Genomic DNA, 7,500 nt, shown 5'->3' on the forward strand with positions numbered 1-7,500 from the left:
GCGGGGTCTCTAGGCGGGCTTTTGGCCGGCAAAAAAAATCAACTTTTTCCGAGGAAATTTTCGGACTTGGTCGTTTTTCGACCTCGCCCATACATTAACATAGGGCCCATACCGTAACATGGGCGGACCGCCTATACTTGCTCGGATCGGTTCCAAACTTCGTGTGCGGGGTCTCTAGGCGGGCTTTTGGCCGGCAAAAAAAATCAACTTTTCCCGAGGAAATTTTCGGACTTGGTCGTTTTTCGACCTCGCCCATACATTAACATAGGGCCCATACCGTAACATGGGCGGACCGCCTATACTTGCTCGGATCGGTTCCAAACTTCGTGTGCGGGGTCTCTAGGCGGGCTTTTGGCCGGCAAAAAAAATCAACTTTTTCCGAGGAAATTTTCGGACTTGGTCGTTTTTCGACCTCGCCCATACATTAACATAGGGCCCATACCGTAACATGGGCGGACCGCCTATACTTGCTCGGATCGGTTCCAAACTTCGTGTGCGGGGTCTCTAGGCGGGCTTTTGGCCGGCAAAAAAAATCAACTTTTCCCGAGGAAATTTTCGGACTTGGTCGTTTTTCGACCTCGCCCATACATTAACATAGGGCCCATACCGTAACATGGGCGGACCGCCTATACTTGCTCGGATCGGTTCCAAACTTCGTGTGCGGGGTCTCTAGGCGGGCTTTTGGCCGGCAAAAAAAATCAACTTTTTCCGAGGAAATTTTCGGACTTGGTCGTTTTTCGACCTCGCCCATACATTAACATAGGGCCCATACCGTAACATGGGCGGACCGCCTATACTTGCTCGGATCGGTTCCAAACTTCGTGTGCGGGGTCTCTAGGCGGGCTTTTGGCCGGCAAAAAAAATCAACTTTTCCCGAGGAAATTTTCGGACTTGGTCGTTTTTCGACCTCGCCCATACATTAACATAGGGCCCATACCGTAACATGGGCGGACCGCCTATACTTGCTCGGATCGGTTCCAAACTTCGTGTGCGGGGTCTCTAGGCGGGCTTTTGGCCGGCAAAAAAAATCAACTTTTTCCGAGGAAATTTTCGGACTTGGTCGTTTTTCGACCTCGCCCATACATTAACATGGGGCCCATACCTTAACATGGGCGGGCGCGCCAGACTTGCTCGGATCGGTTCCAAACTTCGTGTGCGGGGTCTCTAGGCGGGCTTTTGGCCGGCAAAAAAAATCAACTTTTCCCGAGGAAAATTTCGGACTTAGTCGTTTTTCGACCTCGCCCATACTTTAACATGGGGGCCTACGGTAGGTCGGCCGGACTCGGTCCGATCGATTCCAAACTTCGTGTGCGGGGTCTCTAGGGATACTTTTGGCCGGCGAAAAAGTTCAACTTTTCCCGAGGAAATTTTCGGACTTAGTCGTTTTTCCGGGGGTTCGGACTTAGAAAAAATCCGAGTATTGTCGAAAAATTTTTTTCTCCGATTCCGATTTCCCGCACATCGGCGGACTCGTGGGAGCCCGTAGATCGCGAATACACCGTTTTCCGGGCGCTGGGAGGCCGCACGAGAAAGTAAAATTTTCACCCTCGCTTTGGCATCAGGAGTCCATTTCCACTATCCGCGTAGCTCTAGGACGCACAGGAGCCGAGATACGAGTTTTTCGCGAATAGCTCGGCTCCTGTTCGGACCAGACCCAAGCGGGACCCCTCGTTGGAAGCGGCGCAGCGAGACGAATCCGGGAAAAAAAAAATTATCGAATTCGGACTACCCGGAGCCGAGATATCTCCGGTTAAAGCGCGCCAAAATCGGACCTTTGACCGGCTCTGGAGGCCGAGCCGTTTGTCGGATCGGGATAATTCCTTCGCGGGGCGTCTTCAAACAGTGCGGGGAACGCGCCCGTGCGGTTTTTAGGCGAAAAAAAAATTTTTCGGACTCTAACTTTTTTACGATCTCGGCCCCGTGTTATAGTACGGGGATTTCGGACTTAGAAAAATTCCGACGAGGTCGAAAATTTTTTTTCTTCGATTTCGATTTCCCGCACATCGGCGGACTCGTGGGAGCCCGTAGACCGCCGCCAGCCACTTTTCCGGTCGCCAGGAGGCCGTACGAGAAAGAAAAATTTTCACCCTCGCTCTGGCATCAGGAGTCCATTTCGACTATCCCCGTAGCTCTAGGACGCACAGGAGCCGAGATACGAGTTTTTCGCGAATAGCTCGGCCCCTGTTCGGGCCAGACCCACGCGGGACCCCTCGTTGGAAGCGGCGCAGCGAGACGAATCCGGGAAAAAAAAATTTATCGAAATCGGAGCTGCCGGAGCCGAGATATCTCCGGTTAAAGCGCGCCAAAATCGGACCTTTGACCGGCTCTGGAGGCCGAGCCGTTTGTCGGATCGGGATAATTCCTTCGCGGGGCGTCTTCAAACGGTGCGGGGAACGCGCCCGTGTGGTTTTTAGGCGAAAAAATTTTTTTTCGGACTTTAACTTTTTCACGATCTCGGCCCCGTGTTATAGTATGGGGATTTCGGACTTAGAAAAAATCCGAGCATTGTCGAAAAATTTTTTTCTTCGATTTCGATTTCCCGCACATCGGCGGACTCGTGGGAGCCCGTAGACCGCCGCCAGCCACTTTTCCGGGCGCCGGGAGGCCGTACGAGAAAGAAAAATTTTCACCCTCGCTCTGGCATCAGGAGTCCATTTCCACTATCCCCGTAGCTCTAGGACGCACAGGAGCCGAGATACGAGTTTTTCGCGAATAGCTCGGCCCCTGTTCGGGCCAGACCCACGCGGGACCCCTCGTTGGAAGCGGCGCAGCGAGACGAATCCGGGAAAAAAAAATTTGTCGAAATCGGAGCTCCCGGAGCCGAGATATCTCCGGTTGAAGCGCGCCAAAATCGGACCTTTGACCGGCTCTGGAGGCCGAGCCGTTCGTCGGATCGGGATAATTCCTTCGCGGGGCGTCTTCAAACAGTGCGGGGAACGCGCCCGTGTGGTTTTTAGGCGAAAAAATTTTTTTTCGGACTTTAACTTTTTTACGATCTCGGCCCCGTGTTAAAGTATGGGGATTTCGGACGAGGTCGAAAAAAAGTTAAAGTTCCGGAAATTCACCGCGAGTGAATTCGGCCCCGGCCGAAAAAAGTTAGAGTCCGACAAAATTTCGGACTTAGTCGTTTTTCGACCTCGCCCATACTTTAACATGGGGGCCTACGGTAGGTCGGCCGGACTCGGTCCGATCGACTCCAAACTTCGTGTGGGGCCTCTCGTGGGTGACTTTTGGCCGGCAAAAAAAATCAACTTTTGCCGAGGAAGATTTCGGACTTGGTCGTTTTTCGACCTCGCCCGTACATTAACATGGGGCCCATACCTTAACATAGGCGGGCGCGCCAGACTTGCTCGGATCGGCTCCAAACTTCGTGTGGGGCCTCTCGTGGGTGACTTTTGGCCGGCAAAAAAAATCAACTTTTTCCGAGGAAATTTTCGGACTTGGTCGTTTTTCGACCTCGCCCATACTTTAACATGGGGGCCTACGGTAGGTCGGCCGGACTTGCTCGGATCGGTTCCAAACTTCGTGTGCGGGGTCTCTAGGCGGGCTTTTGGCCGGCAAAAAAAATCAACTTTTGCCGAGGAAATTTTCGGACTTAGTCGTTTTTCGACCTCGCCCATACCTTAACACAGGGCCCATACCTTAACATGGGCGAACCGCCTATACTTGCTCGGATCGGTTCCAAACTTCGTGTGCGGGGTCTCTAGGCGGGCTTTTGGCCGGCAAAAAAGTTCAACTTTTTCCGAGGAAATTTTCGGACTTAGTCGTTTTTCGACCTCGCCCGTACATTACCATAGGGCATATACCTTAACATGGGCGGACCGCCTATACTTGGTCGGATCGATTCCAAACTTCGTGTGGGGCCTCTCACGGGTGACTTTTGGCCGGCAAAAAAAGTCAACTTTTTCCGAGGAAGATTTCGGACTTAGTCGTTTTTCGACCTCGCCCGCACTTTAACAAGGGGCCCATACCTTAACATGGGCGAACCGCCTATACTTGCTCGGATCGGTTCCAAACTTCGTGTGCGGGGTCTCTAGGCGGGCTTTTGGCCGGCAAAAAAGTTCAACTTTTTCCGAGGAAATTTTCGGACTTAGTCGTTTTTCGACCTCGCCCATACCTTAACACAGGGCCCATACCTTAACACGGCGAAACGCCTATACTTGGTCGGATCGGCCCCAAACTTCGTGTGAGGGGTCCCGTGGGAGGCTTTTTCGAAAAGTTTTTTTTTTAATTATTTTTTATTTTTTCGGAAAAAAAATTTTATTTTTCGGGAAAAAAAATTTTTCTGGCCGGCGAAAATTTTCCGGCCCCCCGGCCCGGGTGCGACCCTGAAAAACGACTAAGTAGAAAAAAGTCACCAGGGTTTCCGAAAAAAAACTAATATAGGAAGGGGCGCGCGCCCGGCGCCTGACGGGAGGCCGGGCGCGAAACGTTGAATCTGCCGGCGAGAGGATGCGCCCGGCGCGGCGGAACTGATCCGTCGTCACCGGTTGGAGCGAAAGCATATGGGGGTGCGAAGCAAGCACTAATCACGGGTCGGAGCACCTCGAGTCGCGGGTTCAAACGTTGCGTGTCGCCAAGCGCTGCATAGAGCGAGCTTGCCCGGTATGCCGTAGACGGCGGGATATGGATGATAGTGACCCTACACCTGTCATACAGCCATGAGGCATACCGGATAGCGGACTCAATAAATGCAGCGCGGACGCGGCGCGTTGTACTTCGGGCCTCGCGGCCCAGACCCTTCCTACGTAGCGTCGCGGCGTCGCCGAGGAGTGAATCGGCCGTCGAGAAACCTTGGTCCGACAAATGCCTCGTGAACCGCTGGGCCTCGCGGCCCTTGCCTCCGGGAACGAACGAAAGAGCGGGACGGCCCGCTATACAAACACGACGTCCTCGGTCCGCCGCGGCGGCTCCGGGCGCTTATCCGTGCATCGCGTCGCGGCAGAGCAGCGCCCGAGCCCCGGCGGCAGGCCTCGCGTCCGTCTCGGATTCGGTTCCGAGCGCGAGTGATTCTATTAAGCGGTGAACGGCGGGCGTCCGCGTCCCACGAGACGACGGCGGGCGACCCGAGAACGGTCCGACGATCGAGAGAGCGAAAGCGACGGGCGCCGTAGAGCGGCGGCGCCGGTGCCGAAGAGCACCTTGGTCCCGACGCCCGACCCCCGGCCCAGGGGCGGGCCTCGCAGTGCGCGAGAGATATCTGGTTGATCCTGCCAGTAGTGATATGCTTGTCTCAAAGATTAAGCCATGCAGGTGTAAGTACGAACTGAACGTAAAGTGAAACTGCGAACGGCTCATTAAATCAGTCTTGGTTTATTTGGTCCTTGCGAGAGCTAACGTGGATAACTGTGGCAATTCCAGAGCTAATACATGCGACCGAGCGCCGACTCCGGGAGGCGCGCTTTTATTGGTTCGAACCCGACCGGGCCCGCGAGGGCCCGTCTCTTTCGATGACTCTGGATAACCACGCGGATCGCACGCCTTCGCGGCGGCGACCTACCATTCAAGTGTCTGACCTATCAACTTTCGAAGGTAGGCTACGGGCTTACCTTTGTGATAACGGGTGACGGGGAATCAGGGTTCGATTCCGGAGAGGGAGCCTGAGAAACGGCTACCACATCCAAGGAAGGCAGCAGGCGCGCAAATTACCCATTCCCGACACGGGGAGGTAGTGACGAAAAATAACGATGCGGGACTCTAACGAGGCCCCGCAATCGGAATGAGTACATTCTAAAACTCTTGTCGAGTATCCATCGGAGGGCAAGTCTGGTGCCAGCAGCCGCGGTAATTCCAGCTCCGAAAGTGTATGCTAAAGTTGTTGCGGTTGAAAAGCTCGTAGTTGGATGTAGAGCGCGCGGCGCCGGTCCGTCGCAGGGCGTGCACCGGCGTCGCGGGTTCCGCCTGTCGGCGCCGCCCGCGGTGCTCTTGACCGGGTGCCGGGGGTCGGGCCGACGAGTTTACTTTGAAAAAATTAGAGTGTTCAAAGCAGGCCGCCCGCCTGCATAGTGTCGCATGGAATAACGGAATAGGACCTCGGTCTCGTTTCGTTGGCGTTCGCGGGAGCGAGGTAATGATTAAGAGGGACGGCCGGGGGCGTCCGTACTCTGCCGTCAGAGGTGAAATTCTTGGACCGGCGGAAGACGAGCAGCTGCGAAAGCGTTCGCCAAGAACGTTTTCTTTAATCAAGAGCGAAAGTCAGAGGTTCGAAGACGATCAGATACCGTCCTAGTTCTGACTATAAACGATGCCAACTGGCGATCGGCGGGCGTTACCATGACGACCTCGCCGGCAGCCTCCGGGAAACCAAAGTCTTTGGGTTCCGGGGGAAGTATGGTTGCAAAGCTGAAACTTAAAGGAATTGACGGAAGGGCACCACCAGGAGTGGAGCCTGCGGCTTAATTTGACTCAACACGGGGAAACTCACCCGGCCCGGACACGGGAAGGATTGACAGATTGACAGCTCTTTCTTGATTCTGTGGGTGGTGGTGCATGGCCGTTCTTAGTTGGTGGAGCGATTTGTCTGGTTAATTCCGATAACGAACGAGACTCTGGCATGCTAAATAGTTACGCGACCCTCGGCGGTCGGCGTCCAACTTCTTAGAGGGACTAGTGGCGTTTAGCCACACGAGATCGAGCAATAACAGGTCTGTGATGCCCTTAGATGTTCGGGGCCGCACGCGCGCTACACTGGACGGATCAGCGAGTGCGCCCGGGCCGAGAGGTCCGGGTAACCCGTTGAACCCCGTCCGTGATTGGGATAGGGCCTTGCAATTGTTGCCCTCGAACGAGGAATTCCCAGTAAGCGCGAGTCATCAGCTCGCGTTGATTACGTCCCTGCCCTTTGTACACACCGCCCGTCGCTACTACCGATTGAACGGTTTAGTGAGATCCTCGGACCGGCCCCGTCGCGTGCCCGGCGACGGGCGCGGCGGTGCGCCGGGAAGACGACCGAACTTGATCGTTTAGAGGAAGTAAAAGTCGTAACAAGGTTTCCGTAGGTGAACCTGCGGAAGGATCATTATCGTTGTTGGTGGGTGCGAGGCCCCGTTGCTTTTTGATCTGGCGCCGTGTCCGCGAGGACTCGGCGTCGCGGCGCCCCGCGCTTGGGCGCCGCTCGGTAAGGCGAACGAGACCGTCGTGATACGAGAGGGCGGGCGCTCGACGGCGGGCCGGGGATGGCCGTCGTCGGGGCCCGCCTTCGGAGAGGGACCGAGACCGAACGCCTCTAGGTCGGGTCCCTCGGCGGCGTCGGCCTCGAGCGAGCCGGCGCCGAAGGGGCTGCGAGACCCCGCGAAAAACCGTGGTGAGCGAAGCGATGCGGAGTTGTCCCAAGAGCAAAGAGAGTACGACTCTCGACGGTGGATCACTAGGCTCGCGAGTCGATGAAGGACGCAGCTAAGTGCGAGAAGTAATGTGAATTGCAGAACACATTGAACGTCGATATTCCGAACGCAAATTGCGGCGTCGGGCAAATCCCGGCGCCGCGTCTGCCTCAGGGTC

The 7,500-nt window shown here is 55.4% G+C and overlaps 2 non-coding genes across 2 annotated transcripts in view; both read left to right on the forward strand.

The window, feature by feature from the left end:
* The first annotated feature begins 5,197 nt into the window (after window positions 1–5,197).
* On the forward strand, window positions 5,198–7,021 carry LOC145459969 (small subunit ribosomal RNA). Its single transcript, XR_013921649.1, has one exon. It is a non-coding gene; the product is annotated as a small subunit ribosomal RNA (ribosomal RNA).
* A 326-nt stretch (window positions 7,022–7,347) lies between these two features.
* The window catches only part of LOC145459948 (5.8S ribosomal RNA), a 154-nt gene continuing 1 nt past the window's right edge, over window positions 7,348–7,500 (forward strand). The window contains exon 1 of the ribosomal RNA XR_013921629.1: window positions 7,348–7,500. This exon is cut by the window's right edge and continues 1 nt beyond it. This is a non-coding gene — a ribosomal RNA (5.8S ribosomal RNA).

The sequence above is a fragment of the Botryllus schlosseri genome, unplaced genomic scaffold (assembly GCF_051294905.1).
Source record: "Botryllus schlosseri isolate E-star unplaced genomic scaffold, Bs_hap1 Bs28a, whole genome shotgun sequence".
NCBI lineage: Eukaryota > Metazoa > Chordata > Ascidiacea > Stolidobranchia > Styelidae > Botryllus > Botryllus schlosseri.